This window comes from Python bivittatus, unplaced genomic scaffold (assembly GCF_059951505.1).
Source record: "Python bivittatus isolate LINGU-HERP-01145 unplaced genomic scaffold, Pbiv_v1 ctg000610_np1212, whole genome shotgun sequence".
Classification (NCBI taxonomy): domain Eukaryota; kingdom Metazoa; phylum Chordata; class Lepidosauria; order Squamata; family Pythonidae; genus Python; species Python bivittatus.
Genome location: NW_028277088.1, coordinates 10,238,537 through 10,254,178, shown reverse-complemented (window position 1 = coordinate 10,254,178; position 15,642 = coordinate 10,238,537). Strand labels below are relative to the sequence as shown.

At 44.5% G+C, this 15,642-nt stretch overlaps 1 protein-coding gene and 1 long non-coding RNA gene across 3 annotated transcripts in view; both read left to right on the top strand.

The window, feature by feature from the left end:
• The first annotated feature begins 1,298 nt into the window (after window positions 1–1,298).
• LOC112540468 (uncharacterized) lies at window positions 1,299–5,064 on the top strand. The gene is made up of 3 exons (XR_003084551.2): window positions 1,299–1,497; window positions 2,765–2,858; window positions 4,373–5,064. It is a non-coding gene; the product is annotated as an uncharacterized LOC112540468 (long non-coding RNA).
• An 8,435-nt stretch (window positions 5,065–13,499) lies between these two features.
• Window positions 13,500–15,642, top strand: part of LARP4B (La ribonucleoprotein 4B) — a 54,234-nt gene continuing 52,091 nt past the window's right edge. The window contains exon 1 of one of the 2 annotated variants that reach the window (XM_015887820.3): window positions 13,500–13,905. The gene's annotated coding sequence lies outside the window, so the exon portion shown is untranslated. The remainder of the gene's footprint in view (window positions 13,906–15,642) is intronic. The other variant, XM_007426754.3, reaches the window with a different exon arrangement.

Here is a 15,642-nt window from a genome sequence, read left to right as displayed (position 1 = left end):
GGAATTTGCAATATAATGCCATGAATTTACTGCTTTAAGGAAATCCCAACCATTCCCATCATTTATGCTTGCAGGTCACTACAATACCAATTCCATTGCTTCATCATGTAGTCCGCTAATAAAAACAATGAGGCTCACTCCATGAATATTTTTGTTTAGAAAAAGATGTCACAGGACAGCGACTATTTATGTAGCTGAGTGGCTTTCTATTGTACTGTGCTTTTGCTCCAGTGAAGCAGAACAAACCCTTCTTTTACTTTATTTATAGGAAATGGAGGGGAAAAAGAGGGGAGGAACATACTGGTACTGGCTTGCTAATAAAAACATAATTAACGCAGCTTCTACTCACTTCAGGCATGCTGGGACTAACAGAAAGAGGTCATTAATTCTGTTAAATTGAAATAAATGCCCATGGAGTTCAAACTTTGCTCTGGAATTGTGAGGACTTAAAAAAAATATGGAAATCTGAGCTAAAGCAGAAGCATAAAGCATTTTGTCAATCTGTTGAAGAAACAAAGTATCTTCTGAAATCAAAGATGAAATATCAATAATCCTCTGCTAAGTGGCCATTATTTTTTGGTAAATAAACCACAACTGGGGTCACACAACATAAGCCAAAATCATCTTTATAGGCCATAAAGGTTGTATACCTATATTGCCCTAAGCCATCATACGGTTGGGCTTCATGTGTTCATCCAGGCTTCACACATACTAAATCTGCTTTCATGCTGGTGTACGTCAGCTCAGCCTTTATATTCCATAAACCATGCTTTATAACCTAGCACTCTGTATGAACCCAACTGTATACACTGAACCAGGCTAATGCCACGTTTAACCACTGCATGAACTTTTAGTATGAAAAATAGTTACATGCACAGCACAGCACAGGCTGTATCTGGGAATGCATTTGGGGGTAATGCCAGGTGCAGAGATACTGAGGAGTTCACAGGAAAGACATTTCACAGGCTGATAAGCCAGTTTCTCACACTTGTTTTGCTTATGCTCAGCATGATGGTTATAAAACCAGCTCCTTGGCACAGACATGCCCTGGCAGAACACAGTATAAATACCTGTTGTCCGCTCTAGGGAGACTGCATGTTTACTCCTGTAAATGTTTGCCTTTAAAAAAAACCTGTGATAATCACACTAGCTTTTAGCTCCTCTTTCTTGGAAATCTCTCATGGATAGTGCCCCCCCCCCGGAGGGCATTTACAACTGGCATCATGAACAGGATTTCCAAGAAATGGGCTGGGGTAAAAAGGCAGATAGGGGGATGGGGCTTGGGGGAGAATCCTGGGTTGGCCATCCAGGTCGCACTGGAATCCAGTTGCGGACTGGCTTGACCAGCTAGAGATGCCAAAGCCTGGAAAGATGCCTACTAATTCCCTGGTGGAGATTAGGCAGTGCCTGGAAACTTTAAAAGTTTCAGCAGTAAAAGCTGACAGATGAATGCTAGCTGCTCGGACCAGATGGCTTTTGTTGGAAGCCCTTAAAAAGGTAGGTGGTGAAAAATGGAGCTTGAGGGGGAAAAGTAAGAAACTGCTGTTGGAGCAGGAGAAGGAGATTCGATCGTTGTTGATTCAGATAGTTTGAAGTGAGCATATGTTGTGTGTCCAAACACACAGAATGTTGGGTTTGTTCTGGATTTGTCCTTAATAATGAATTTGAGAACATTCTAGGTAAAGGAGCAAAAGAGATGAAGTTTGATATGCTTTTGCTTTGGGAAAGTTAAGATCTAATTCAGTGTGTGCATTTGGAACTCCTTGCCATTGCAAAGGGTGTGGCAGGTTGTTATCAAATGTTTGTACTATTTTCCTTTCTTTCTCTCCTTTCTTTTGAAGCCAAGCAAAAGGAAGGGCTAACAATTTTTTTTGCAGAGAGCCAGTTTGGTGTAGAGAGTAAAGACACCAGGCTAGATACTGGGAAACTGTGAGTTCTAGACCTGCCTTTGTTGCAAAGCAGCCAACTGGGTGACTTTGGGCCAGTCACTCACTCAGCCCTAGGAAGGAGGCACTGGCAAGCCTCTTCTGAAAGAGTTGCCGACAATGCTACCAGTCAAGACTGACTCAAAAGAGAGGTTAGGGGAGAATTCCCAGCCTAATGTTTTAAAAAAAAAATCTTATGAAGGGTTTCCTACCCTTCTTATGGCTTTGGGGGCTTTAGTTCCTTGGAAACAACAGAACAAGAGCCCTGAAGAAAATTTTTCAGTCTGTTAGACATGGAGGGGTGGGGAGAGGCTTGCTTCCTACTCTAGTGTAAAAGCTATTGCAGTACATGGGCTGGACGTTAAGCCCCTTCATTAGAATAAGATCTGAATTTCAATTGTTTCTAGCAAATTTCCTTTCCTACAGCTGCTAATGTTAGGAGAAATTGATTGCTCCTCTTGAGGAGACCTAGGTAATCTCAGAAAAGAAACTGGGGAAAAAAGGTGGGTTGGCTTCATGTGTTTTAGCTTTTAAACTCTACTGGGTGATAAGGAAAAGTGTTCTGGAAGTAATCCAGACACTGAATAAATTCCTATGCCAATACATAGATTTCCTCTTCCCAGCTTTGCAAATTTTGATTTTGGGAAATTACTGGGAATTAAATGGTATTAAAGTTCTCTGCAGTTAAAGTGTATAATGTTGTCTTTACCTAATCAGGAATGCAATGGACAATTCAAGTTATGTCTCAGCATTGTTTGCATTCAGTCATACTCTATCAGGGTATGGGGGCATGCATTGTTGTGATTATCATAACTCTTGATGATCTATCTTTACTGCAGAAGTATTCAACTGACCTACAAAACGATGTACAATTTTTAGGAGTCCTGTGGTCAAGGAAAGACACGGGCTTTATCTCACACTGTGGTTGACAAGGTACGACATTTCCCCCTTCCCCAGACAGTGAAGGAGTCGCAGCAGTTCTTGGGAATGCTGGGTTACTGGTGGTTTCCTCCCACATATAGCACAAACACTTTGTCCTTTATACAAGCTCGTAAAGAAGGGGATGGTATGGAATTGGAATGCTTTCAGTCAGGCAAAACTTTTAGTTCAACAAAGATGGTCCTTTACAAGCTCCAGATCAAGGGGGTCCTTTTCAACTTGCAGTGGGAGTCAGAGAGGATGGATGTGCAAACTGACTCTGATCAGAAAAAGTGGCCTATAGGATTTTGATCACAACTGTTCAAAGGTGAGGTGGTGATGTATTCCCTATTGGTACAGCAATTGCTAGCAGTTTCCTATGCACTACAACATGTGGAGGGAATCACAAAAGACAACCCAGTCACAGTTAAAACAGCCATCCCCAATAAAGGGATGGATAAGTGACTCCAAAACAGGAAAAATGAGGTCAGGGTCAGATGGAAAGGTTATTTACAACAGAGAGGTGTACTCAATTCATCACCATTAAGTATTGAACAAATGGCAATTCTGGGGCCGGTCACATTCCTGGAAGAGGTTAATAACAAACCGACTCTTCCAGCAGCCCCTCCAGAAAACATTAAATAGTCGGGAGAGTTCAGTTGAAGTAAACAACCGCATCAGAGAAACTTTATGATTCGGATGTCCCCTGAAACCCCCACTTTGGCTTTAATGCACTAATGCCCATTAGGTGCACTGAAAGCAATAAGGATAGATCTCTGTACCTCTAGATCTGTGGTCATAGCAGCACTAAAAGCTGATTGGCTGGATTGCTGCCAGTTCTAGTGGGGCTGCAAAGGGAATCCAGGTGCTAGGCAGTGTAATAGAGGAAAATTCCAGGCTGTTCTGCCTATTGAGGAAGGGGACTGGATTGCCCAGCTAATTTTGGGGAAAGCTATGAATTGCCCAGTAAAAAAGATAGGTGGGCCAGGGAGGCAAGAGTGGATTTGGATCCACAGGAAAGGAAGTATGATATTGAAAACCAGATGGCAGACTGGTAAAGGCAAAAGTGCTAGCAGTAGCAGCAATAAGGATAAAACTGTCATTGTGCCTAACCGTTTTCTAACTCCTAGATGAGCACCTTTTTGAGCCTGCCATTTATTTTGGTTGCAGTAGCTTCTGCAGAGCATTGGGGTCAGAAGGACATCTAGCATAAGTATGCCTCAATAAATGATCAATGTAATTGTTGGATTTGTTTTGCTTTATGTGGGCATAGTGGGTTTCCATTAGATTATTATCAGTTAGATCTTTTTACCAAAGAGTTAAAGAAAAAGTTTGTTTCTTTATCTTATTTAATCAATGAGAAGTTTTTTTATGGTAATGATAGTAATGAGGATTTTTATGACATAAAGAGTAGAAGGCAAAAAAAGGAGTGTTTGTGGAATCTGGGACTATGGGCTATTTTTTAATATCTTCTGTTGGAGTGGGACGTATGATGACTAAAGTTAATGTATTTTTAAATCTCATTTTAGAGTCCTTGAATGCTATCACTGATGTCCTACAGCAGTAAATCAGGCCCCTTGATGTGCCAATGGCTGCCCAAGGAGGAATATGTGCCATTAAGCAGTAATGTTATTTGTTCATCCCGGACAAGGCTGAATTTTTGAATAAAAGCATCCAGTTTAAGGAAGTACCACAATACCACCTGAAAAATGAAGGGTTGCTGGGGGAGCTTAATGTTTTTGGATGGGGAGCATGGTAGAAAAAGGTTTTGGTGTTTCTTTGTATGATTGTTGCATGTTCACTTTTATTAAGTATGGTAATATATTGTTGGTGGTTTTTTTGTATTCAGTTAGAGCTGGAGGATTGCCATATAGAAATCCTGCTTGTGCAAGCACCACATTATTTAGTCCACACCTAGGCACCCCTGAGGGAAGTGGAAGTTTATCGGCAAGATTGTAAGGGGCGATATGGCTCATTTTTTTATACTAGGGGTGACTGTATACCCTGAACTAAGCTAACGCCGTATTTCAGCGTGTTCACTCCTGTAAGTATTTACCTTTAATAAAGCTCGTGAGGATCACACTAGCTTTCAGCTCCTCTTTCTTGGAAATCTCTCACAGATATTGCCCCCGGAGGGCATTTATACCAGCCTATTGATTCAATGAAGAATGTTAAATAAACAGTGGTTCAGCCTGAAGTGTGAACAAGACTAATATTTAAATTAGGGTATGTAAGCAAGATACAGTAGATCTCTTTCTTTGATCTTTATGAAAATGACAAGGTGGTTCTTGCCATAACTTAGTTATACATAGTTGTGCTAAGGGAATTCAAGTGCGTGAGGTTTATTTATTATTTATTAAATTTATCTCCGCCCATCCCCCCCCAATGGGGGACTCTGGGCAGCTCACACAAACCATTAAAACAATAAATATATATAAATACATAAAGCATAAAAAATTATACAAAACATTACCAAAAAGAGAAAGTCCAAGAAAATGATGGATTCCGGGGCTGAGGACAACAGGCCTCTAAGGAGCTAGCCATCCCCACATTTGATGACATCCCTCCCCACTCCAGGCCAAGTGGCAGAGCCAGGTCTTCAAAGGCCTCCGGAAGGCCAGGAGTGAGGGGGACAATCTCACCTCCAGGGGCAGAATATTCCAAAGAGTGGGGTCTACAGCAGAGAAGGCCTGCCTTCTGGACCCCACTGATTGGAGTTCTTTTACCAAGGGGGTCCGAAGTATGCCCTCTCTATGTGACTCGGTGGGATGGGTTGACATCATGAGAAAGAGACAGTCCCTTAGGTAACCTGGTCCCATGCCATGTAGGGCTTTAAAGATGATAACCAACACCTTGAATTGGACTCAGAAGCAAACTGGTACCCAATGCAGCTTGCGGAGCAACAGCATTACACAGGCCCTTCTGGGGACTCCCAAAATAGCCCGCATGGCTGCATTCTGGACCAGCTGTAGCTTTTGAATACTCTTCAAGGGTAGCCCCATGTAGAGTGCACTGTAGTAGGCTATATGGGAGATAACAAGGGCATGAATGACTGTTCAAAGGGCATCCCGATCCAGGAAAGGGCGTAACTGATGCCCAACCCAAAGTTGTGCAAAGACCCTCCTGGCCACGGCTGCCACCTGCTCTTTGAGCAGGAGCCATGAGTCCAGGAGGACCCCCAGATTATGCACTGGGTCTGTCTGGGGCAATGCTACCCCATCCAGCAACAACGATGACAAAGTCCCAGATACAGAGGAGCCATTAACCCACAGCCACTCTATCTTACTAGGGTTCAGCTGAAGCCTGTTGTTCCCCATCCAGACCCTTTCAGCCTCCAGGCACCGCGAAAGGGCAGTCATGGCATCACTTACCTCACCTGGGATGGAGATGTATAATTGAGTATCATCAGCATATTGATGATACCTCATCCCATGATGACGGATGATCTCGCCCAGCGGTTTCATGTAGATGTTAAAAAGTGGCAGAGAGAGAACCGAACCCTGTGGCATCCCACAAAGGAGGGGCCGGGGATGGGACCTCTCGCTCCCTATCACCACTGATTGGGATCGGCCCTGGAGAAAGGAGGTGAACCAGCACAGAACCTTGGTGCCCACCCCCAATTTCCTGAGCTGTCCCAAAAGGATACCATGGCTGACAATATCGAAAGCCGCTGAGAGAACAAGGAGAGCAAGAATGGTTGCACTTCCACCATCCTGCTCCCGCCAAAGATCATCCATAAGTGCGACCAATGCTGTTTCTGTTCCATAACCAGGCCTGAAACGTGACTGAAAAGGGTCCAGATAATCCGTTTCCTCCAGAACCCTTTGGAGCTGTGATGCCACCACTTTCTGTGGGAGACTCAGTGAAAATTGTCCAGTACCGTAGGATCCAGGGAGGGTTTCTTGAGGAGGGGGTGCACCAACACCTCCTTAAAGGCAGCCAGGAATACCCCCTCCTGCAAGGATGTATTAACCGTTACCTGAATCCAACCACATGTCATCTCCTGAGCTGCTTTCACCAGCCAGGAGGGTCATGGGTCAAGATGGCAAGTGGTGGCCTTCACCGTCCCCAGGATCCTGTCCATTTCCTCAGGATCAAGAGGATCAAACTGTTGCCAGGTAACTGGGTAAGAATGGTCCCCCGGTATCTCCCTAGACCCTGCCCCACTTGGAGTCCAACTTGGAACGAATCCGAGCGACTTTGTCCTGCAGATGCTCCAAAAATTCCTCCATGCAGCCCTACAAATGAATCACCACATCCCCCTCACCAAGGAGGGATCTAGTGATCCCGAACAGGGCCGCCGGGTGGCATTCTGCAGACATGATAAGGGCGGAGAAGTAATGACGCTTTGCCGCTCTTATTGCCACAATGTAGGCCTTGATAGCGGCTCTGACCTGTGTTCGGTCAGATTCAGTCTTCCTCCAGCGGCACTCTAGACGTCTCTTGACCCTCTTCAGGACCCTCAACTCCTCCGTAAACCACAGGGAGTGTCAGGGCCGATGTGGCAAGAGAGGTCACACAGGTGCGATCCTGTCCAAGGCCATAGCCACCTCTCTAGTCCAGGCAGCAGCCAAGGCCTCTGCTGGACCGTGCAGCAGATCCACGGGAATACCCCCAGCTTTGAAACCCCAACGGGTCAGGCGCCAGGGGCAGACCAGTCACATGGGTCCTGCCTCCCTGTGGAGGGGGGTACCATAGGAGAAACTCAGGGTCACCAGGACGTGATCTAACCATAACAAGGAGGAAAGCTGTAAATCTCCCCTCAGATCACTTTGCCATTGCTCCATCAAGAAGACCAAATCCAGCATGTGGCCACTGTCTTGGGTCAGGTCCTGCACAATCTGAAACAGGCCCATGCCCGCCATGGTGGCCAAGAACTCCTGAGCCACCTCCGAAGTCCATCCCAGGGACGGCAGGTTGAAGTCCCCCAGAACCATAAGTCTGGAGTACTCTACTGCCAGCCCCGAGATGGCCTCCAGCAGCTCAGGCAGGGAGGTTGCCACGCAGTAGGGAGGCTGGTACAGTAGCAGCACTCCCAACTGTTCACGGGAGCCCAACCTAAAGAGCAGTGTCTCACAGCTGGAAACTTGTGGAGCCATGCCCCTGAAGGCCACCAGAGCCTCTTGGATAACAACAGCTACCCCTCCTCCCCTGCCCTGGCATCTCGGCTGGTGCCACACCATGAACCCAGTTGGGCACATTTCTGAGAGGGGCACCCCCCCTTGGGCCCCAGCCAGTTCTCGGTAATGCATGCCAGGTCTGCCCCCTCCTTGGTTGATCAAGTCACATATGAGGGGGGGCTTGTTGTTAACTGACCTGGCATTCAGCAGCAGGAGCCTTACTTGATTGTGGCATTTTGTCCACCTAAGATACAGAGAATTCAAAGCCCATTCTACACCTCTATCATATCATCTTATGTGATAACACACATACAACTCCCCCAGTACATATTAAAAAGGCATTTTAATGGCTAGATTTTTTTTTAAAAAAGGGAAGAATATTGATCCAGAGCATATCATCACTCTTATGAAATTACAGCAAATAAACATACTACTTGCAACTGGAAATAAGAAACTGGGGGAAGGAATGAAGGTGTGTTTGCATAATATTGTAACACACAACTTTGGGTCAAAGATGACATTAGATTCAGGTCTTCAGCACATGAAAAAAAAACTCAGTTAAAGAGCAACAAGTAACAGAGCTAACACAGTGATGTATGCATTCATTAAATAGAAGTCACAGCCAAAGAATGGTATCTTTAGCCCCTTTTAGCTCTAGCTCTGCCCATTTATTTTAGCACGACCTACTAGTGGCATGCTAAATAGCCTCAAATTACAGAGGCACTTGACAGAAAAAAAGCTTGCCTACCCTGTAAAATAAACAATTCTGCTAACTTCTTATAAACTGTCCCTTCTTATTTAAAGATAATGAAATTCCAGTGACATCAGCTAGGGAGACAACTATCTATTCCAATAGAAGAGAATATGTAGCTTAGGGTTGAACTGTGGGGTCCTTGGTGCTCTCTGAGCTTGGTTGTTTGCTTGCAGAGGTTTAATAACCAAACTAGGTAACATCATCAGTGCAAGTGAGTGTGGAGTTTGCTCCCTGTTTATATATAGTAGCTTGCTCTGCCAGTTTGGGTGGGGGAGTGGTTTTCCCCTTGGTAATTCCTTGATTAGTAAATTGTTTCCTGCTTGGTTGTTTGTCTGGTGTTAATCCCTGCTTATCTGGGCGTTGGCTGCTGAAAAGGATGTGTTCTGGTCTTTTCATTTTCTTCTTAGCTGTTTTATTGTCTCTTTTGTATGGTGTGTAAGTCTAGTTTATTTCTATGTAACTATTGATGGCCGATTTGTCTGAATGCCAAACTTCCAGAAATTCCCTAATGTTTTTGGATTTAGCTTGATCTAGGATGCTCAGTTTCCCAGTTGAAACTGTGGTTAAATCTGTCCATGTGTTGTGAGATTAAGGTGGTTTCATTGTATATTCTGACTGCTAATTGGTGTTCATGGATGCCCTCTGCTAGTCTTCTGCCTGTCTGTCTGTCCTACATAGTGGCTGTTACAGCCCTTACACTATATGTTGTTGATGACTCCTGCTTTTTCTTCTTGAGCTACTGGGGCTTTACCCTTTTGGTTTAAGATGTTTTGGAGGGCTTTAGCTTGTGTGCTATGGTGATGCAGTGTGGTTGTAAGTGTCTGTTGGTTGTTTCTGAGATTTTTTTATGTAAGGTAGTGTTATCCCTTTGATAGCTTGTGTTGGTTGTGCTGTGGTGGTTGAGAGGTCAGGCACTTTTTGATAAAATTGCATGAGTATCCATTTTGTTGAAAGATGTTGTGTATGTGATCTGTTTCCTTTTTTGGTGTTCTGAGTTGCTGGACTGCATTTGTACTCATCTGAATAACATTCTTACACAGCTCCTCTTGTGGGACATTGGGTTGTTACTTTGGTAATGGAGCACTTGGTTAGTGTGGGTTGTTTTTCGATAGACTCATGTTTCTAATTTGCTGTAGTTTCCTCTGCTGATGAGGATATCCAGGAAGGGTAGTGTGTTGTTTTCTTCTTCCCTTTTGAATATTATTCCTTTGAAGATGCTGTTGTTTCATGTTTCTTCTCTAGTTCCTTTTTTATTATGATGGTGTGGTCTACATACAGGATCCATTCTTTTGGTTGCATGTGTGGGAGTGCTATAGTTTATAGATGTTGCATTACGGTCTCTGCTATAAGTCCTGAGAATGCTGATCCCATGGGTGTTCCTCTGATTTGTTGGTATACTTGTCCATCAATCTGAAAGAAGGTAGTGAGGAAGAGGTTGATGAGGTCCATGATTCTGGGTATTTCGATCTTAGTGTATATGACTAGGTTGGGTGTATTGTGTGGTACTGTTGCCATGAATTCTTTCGCTAGTTCTGGATCTATGGATGTAAAGAGTGCTGTGAGATCAAATGAAACCATAATTTAATCTTCTTCTGTTTTTAGGTCTTTGATTTTTTTGGAGGCACTATAGGTGGGAGTTGATAGAATATTCGCTCCCCTCTGTGAGATGTCCAAGCCTTTTTGTAAGTTATTTGGCTATGTCATATGCTGAGGTCCCAGTAACAATACACTTGGACGAAGAGGTCTGTTGGGCTTGTGTATTTTTGGGCATCCTTAGAAGCGTGGGAGGGCGGGTCCACTTCTTTTCACCCATCACTGTTCTTCTTTTATGATTTTACCTTTCTTGGTTAGGTTGTTGTGGGTTCTCTTGATCAGGTTCTTCCAAGAAGAACCAACTCAAAGCAGAGGACAGAGCAGCCCTCAAAAACCTAAAGAACGACCAAACAAAAAGTCCAGTACACATCCTTTCCAACACCCAACACCCAGATAAGCAGGGATTTATACCAGACTTATAAGCATTCTGTGTTCTATATTTATGTATTTAAAAACCGATACTTTTAATTTTATTGGTTTATAATGTGTAATTTTAGGATGATTGAAGCCAGGTGCACAAATTATTGTAAATGATTTTTTAACTATAATTGACAAGTATCTTGGCTAGTATACCTCGGATATATAATCCCTTATTTGGATGGGACGTATTTCATGTCCTTCCCTTCTTTTTAATATTGTACTGGTCTAATTGACTGTAATAAAGTAATTGAAATTGAAATTGAAATTACCAGACAAACAACCAAGTAGAAAACAATACCCTAAACAAAGAACTACCAAGGAGAAAACTACTCCCCCACCAAAACTGCCATGGCAAGTATATAAACAGAGAGCAAACTCCATACTCACTCACACTGATGTTATCTGGCTGGGTAATAAAACAACTGCAAGCAAACAACCAAGCTCAGAGAGCACCAAGGACCCCACACAACTATATTTGCGTTATAGTTTATGCTTTGTTGTCCAAAATAAATATTCAGAAAGTATTTTGAAACTGATTATATAGCCATTATTCCAGTTTTTTATCAATTATTTAGTTACAAGAGTGAATATTTCCAGTAATAACTGAAATGTATTATGTAATGCTTTATGAGAAATATCCTGTGGAAGTTTGCTCATGTTTATAGATCTTACCGTTTGTGGAATAATTAATGCATCATATCTGACATAAATCGATACTGGTTGACTTCCAAAAGACTGAGATTATGAATTCTAAATTTTTTTTTGTTTCATACCTATGATGCATACAAAGCATCAAATAGCATCCAGAAAATTCTAGACATAGTTATTTAAAAATAAACACTATTAATTTAAATGGATTTTACTATGGTATTGCATCTCAATTAGTGTTGTATCACTTATCTATGACTGAAACCGCAAACAGACGGTAAAGTCAACTTGGTATGAAAAAGTACTTTTATGACCAATCCTTGTATTTACAACCTTTGTAGGTCTGTAAAACAAGGAAAAAGCTGAAATAAGATCATAAGCACAGTCACAGTTTCAATTAGCGACTGTTTCATTTAACAACCAATTCCTGCTCCCAGTTGTGGTTGCTAAATGAGGACCTGTAATCTACTTGGAAGAATGATCCATTCAACAGTTCTGCAGACATTATCTGCCTCAAACCACTAGGTGGCAAGAATTTGAGTGCTTCTCAAAAGTAATTTGGTGGCAGCATAGTTGATCTTGACTACTGTATTTCTAAAGCCTAAAGAAGGTCAGACTTGCATTATAGATGACCAGGAAATTCCAGGACTGTAGACTCAATAAAGAAATAGAAAAGACATACTAGAAAGCAGCTGTAAAAACCTTCTATTGTTAACAAGAACACCCTTGATTTAAGCTCAACAAATCTTTATTGAACTAAATTCAGCGTATGTGCATACAGTTATAGTCTGTACTAGAATTCACATCTAGATAAATAGAAAACTCTTGGTAGGAGAATTTCTCCAATAAGTAGTCTTCAATACAGAAGTTATGCTTAGTTCAGTTTCTCTTCTAGCAAATATTTTCAGTTCTTGCAACGTTCATGGTGTGACCCAATCCATGTTTATATTCAGTGGAGCTTTCCTCTTAAGATCTACAGAAGTGCATACTCTACTCCTGTGCTTCAATCTTGCCTGCTAGGAATTTTGGAAAATAAAGGGAAAATCTCCCCCAAACTAGCGGGGAGTTATACGTGTTCTAGTGAAATAAATCTAAAGAGATTATTGGTACTTGGAGACAAACGCTTCTGAGAGCTCAAGGCGCCAAACCCCGGGGGTGGGGGGGGCGTCTAACTTCAAACACACAACGACCCTGTGAGGTAAACGGGAGTGAGAGAGCGACTGGCCCCAAGGCGCATGAGAAGGGCCTACCGTCGGTTCAAGACCCACCCTGTTGGCGTTCAGGAAAGCTTTTGGGATCGCGGGTATGGCGGTCCCCTCCTTCGAGTATGTGATAGTTGCTGCTTGCAGTTTTCCTCAGGAAACTGGTTAGGAAACTAACGGGGTTTGAGTTACTTTCGCTGGGGATAGGCACCCTCCGCCTCAAGGCAAAGTCCACCAACCACGGGGGTTGGGTTCCCCTTCGCACCTTGCGGCAACGTCAGCTTTGGCTTTGCAGGCGGGGAAGCCCGGCCTCGCTCGGCCTTATCCTTCCTTTGCTGCCTCGCTCTGCAGCGCCTCGTACCGCCAGAAAAGGCCCAGGCCTCTCCCACACGCCCCCGCTATCACCGCGTCACTAGTAACCACTCCTCGCAAGCCTCTACTTTACTCCTCCTCCACTAAGGAAGCTGAAAGAAGGACAATCTTGTTCAAAGAACAGCCGCGTTCAGAACGCCTTCTGGAAAGAGGAGGGGCCGCAGCGTGCTCTGGACTCCTCCGCCCTTTTTCTCCACCGCGCACACGGGCGCGTGCGAGCGTGTCCAAGAAAGGGTCGGTGACGTCACTTTTCCTTCGATTCACGTGCGGCTCGGCTCAAGTCACGCCGCGCCCCTCCTCCCAGCGCGCGCGAGGGAGAAAGAGATGTCTTTCCCGCCAGCCAATCACGCACGGCGAAATCGGCCGGCCTACTTCTCCTCCCCTGTCCCATAGCCTTGCGCTTTCGCCTCTAGGAGGTTAGCTGAGGGGTGGGGGCAAAGAAGGAGCCGCGCGCGCGAATGGTGGGGGAAGAAACGGGGAGCGAAGTTTCAGGCATCAGCCAATATCTTCCGCGGACGGGGGCGGGACTTCCGCCCGGAGCCGGAAGCGAGGCTCGTGGGTCTCCCTGGCGTTCTCTCTCCCTCATATGCGAACGAATTGTCCCCGCTGCTTCTTGGCGTCGAAACGTTCCGGGGCTCGGACCCGCCGCCGCCGCCGCTCCTGCCGCCGCTGCCTCCTCCTGCCGCTGCCGCTCCGCGCCCTTCCCCTCCTGCTTGCCGCTTCTCCCTCCTCCCCGCCGCCGCCGCCGCCACTTCTCCTCCCCCGCCTGGGCGCCGCCGCCGCCGCCTCTCCCCCTCTCCCCGCTCTCTCTCTCACCCCCTTCCTGGGACTTGGCGGCGGAGGAGGAGGCGGCGGCGGCGGGGGGCGGCGGCAGCAGAGGCCAAGGATCCCGACCCGACCTTCCAGCGAGATTCCTCCGGCCCGCCGGGGCCTTGTTAGCTGTTGGTTGACAGGTGAGTGAGGCCCGATTCCCTCTGGCCGCCGCTTCCGACTTCCCCACACCCCTGGGCCGCCGCCATTTTCTCACCCGAGGCCCTCACGGGGGCGGGGCTGGGCCTCAGCGGATGGGTCCCGATTTAGGCCTGGTTTTGCCGGCAGCTCCGCACTGCGTCTGCTTCGGCGGCCTTCGCGGAGAGGAAACGTAGGGCTTGAGATTGGGGTGCCTCCCTGCTTCCCTTCCCCGTGTTTCTTTGCCGACTTCGTGGCTTTCCTGTCTCCGCAAAACCGGGGGGAGAAGGCTGTTTGCCCCAAATTGTCGTATGCCTGGCGGCCACCCAGCCTCGTTCCCACCCCAGGGAGGAAGCCTCGGCGGTGTCGGATTCATTTCTCTTTCTGTTTTTTGTTTTTCTTCTGCCATTGAGCCCCTCGTGACTTTCTGACTGACAGCCTTAAAGTTAAGGGTTAAAATCAAACTCCAAAATACTAAAGTTCCTGGATCGACCCGCCTCTCTTGCCATGCCTTAGTTCATTGGTTTCGCCCATACTTAATACACCTTAAACTGAAGGACTTGAATTCGTTGGCCTCCCTGAACTCTGTGGCAGCTTTATCTTGAATTGTTTTAAATGGGATGCAGGATGCCTTGTGCATAAACTTTTTTCCTCTTACGTCTCTTAAATTGGAAAAGCTAAGGTGGCAGATCCATTCAGATTGATTGCTGACATAGACAGGTATCTTCATGGTGATTCTGCTTTGGCATTTAAAAAAGTAAAATCAAAAATGGTTGAGTAAAGAAAATAAGATTGAAAAAGATGCCTACTAGGATTATGTGTCATCAAAAAGAGAAACAAGTGTTTTACCTCTGTTGTATGCCATTCCCACAAGATTTGAAAGAAGCATATTTTAGGATTCAGTGTTCTGTTGATAATTCATACCTTTCCCATTTTGGTTTCGAAGTGCTGGAGCCAATACCTATAATGTGTATCTACTTGTGACTGTGTCACGATTTACGTATTTTAGAAATAAGTTAAAGGAGTTATGTTCATGATGGAGATAATTCATCTGTAAAACAAGAGGGACTCTCTTTACTGTAACAATATGAATGTTTAATCAACAGGTTATTCATTGAGAACGCTAGCAGTGTTAAAATGTCATCCTAGAGAGCAGTGCAGTTGTGGTCACAATATAGTTTGTGGGTTCAAAAGTCAATATATGTGAGGTTATTTACTAATGTGTAAAACATTCTGTTTCAAGGTATTTAAGCATAAACTGAATCTTTTTCCATCTAGTATATTTAACTATGAGTGGATAACATTCTCTATTGTTCCAGTTAGTGTGAAAATATTTAAGTAGCTGACATTTTTATTAATCTGAGGCATTTATTAAGGACCAAAGTTGCAGAGTTCCAGAAATAAACAAGTTTGAAATGCAAGCACTGACTACTAGACTCTTGTGTGACTTTTACAGTTGCTTGACTTTTTGTGTGACTTTTACAGTTTGTTGGTCTTCATCAAAAGATTAAACAGGTCTTTTGTGCCAAAAGTGACTTATGGAAGGCTTTCTAGACTGCTACTTTAAATTTTGATTCTGCATAACCACCAGTTCCAATTGAGAGGATGTATGCAAGTATGCTGGAGTCTAAAGAGTTATATGATACAATTATAAAGCCAATTCAGCTTACAGAAGAGTTACCATTCCAATTGGTTCTTATATTCTAATTCTGTTACAAATCTGGCAAACATAATAAGTCTTT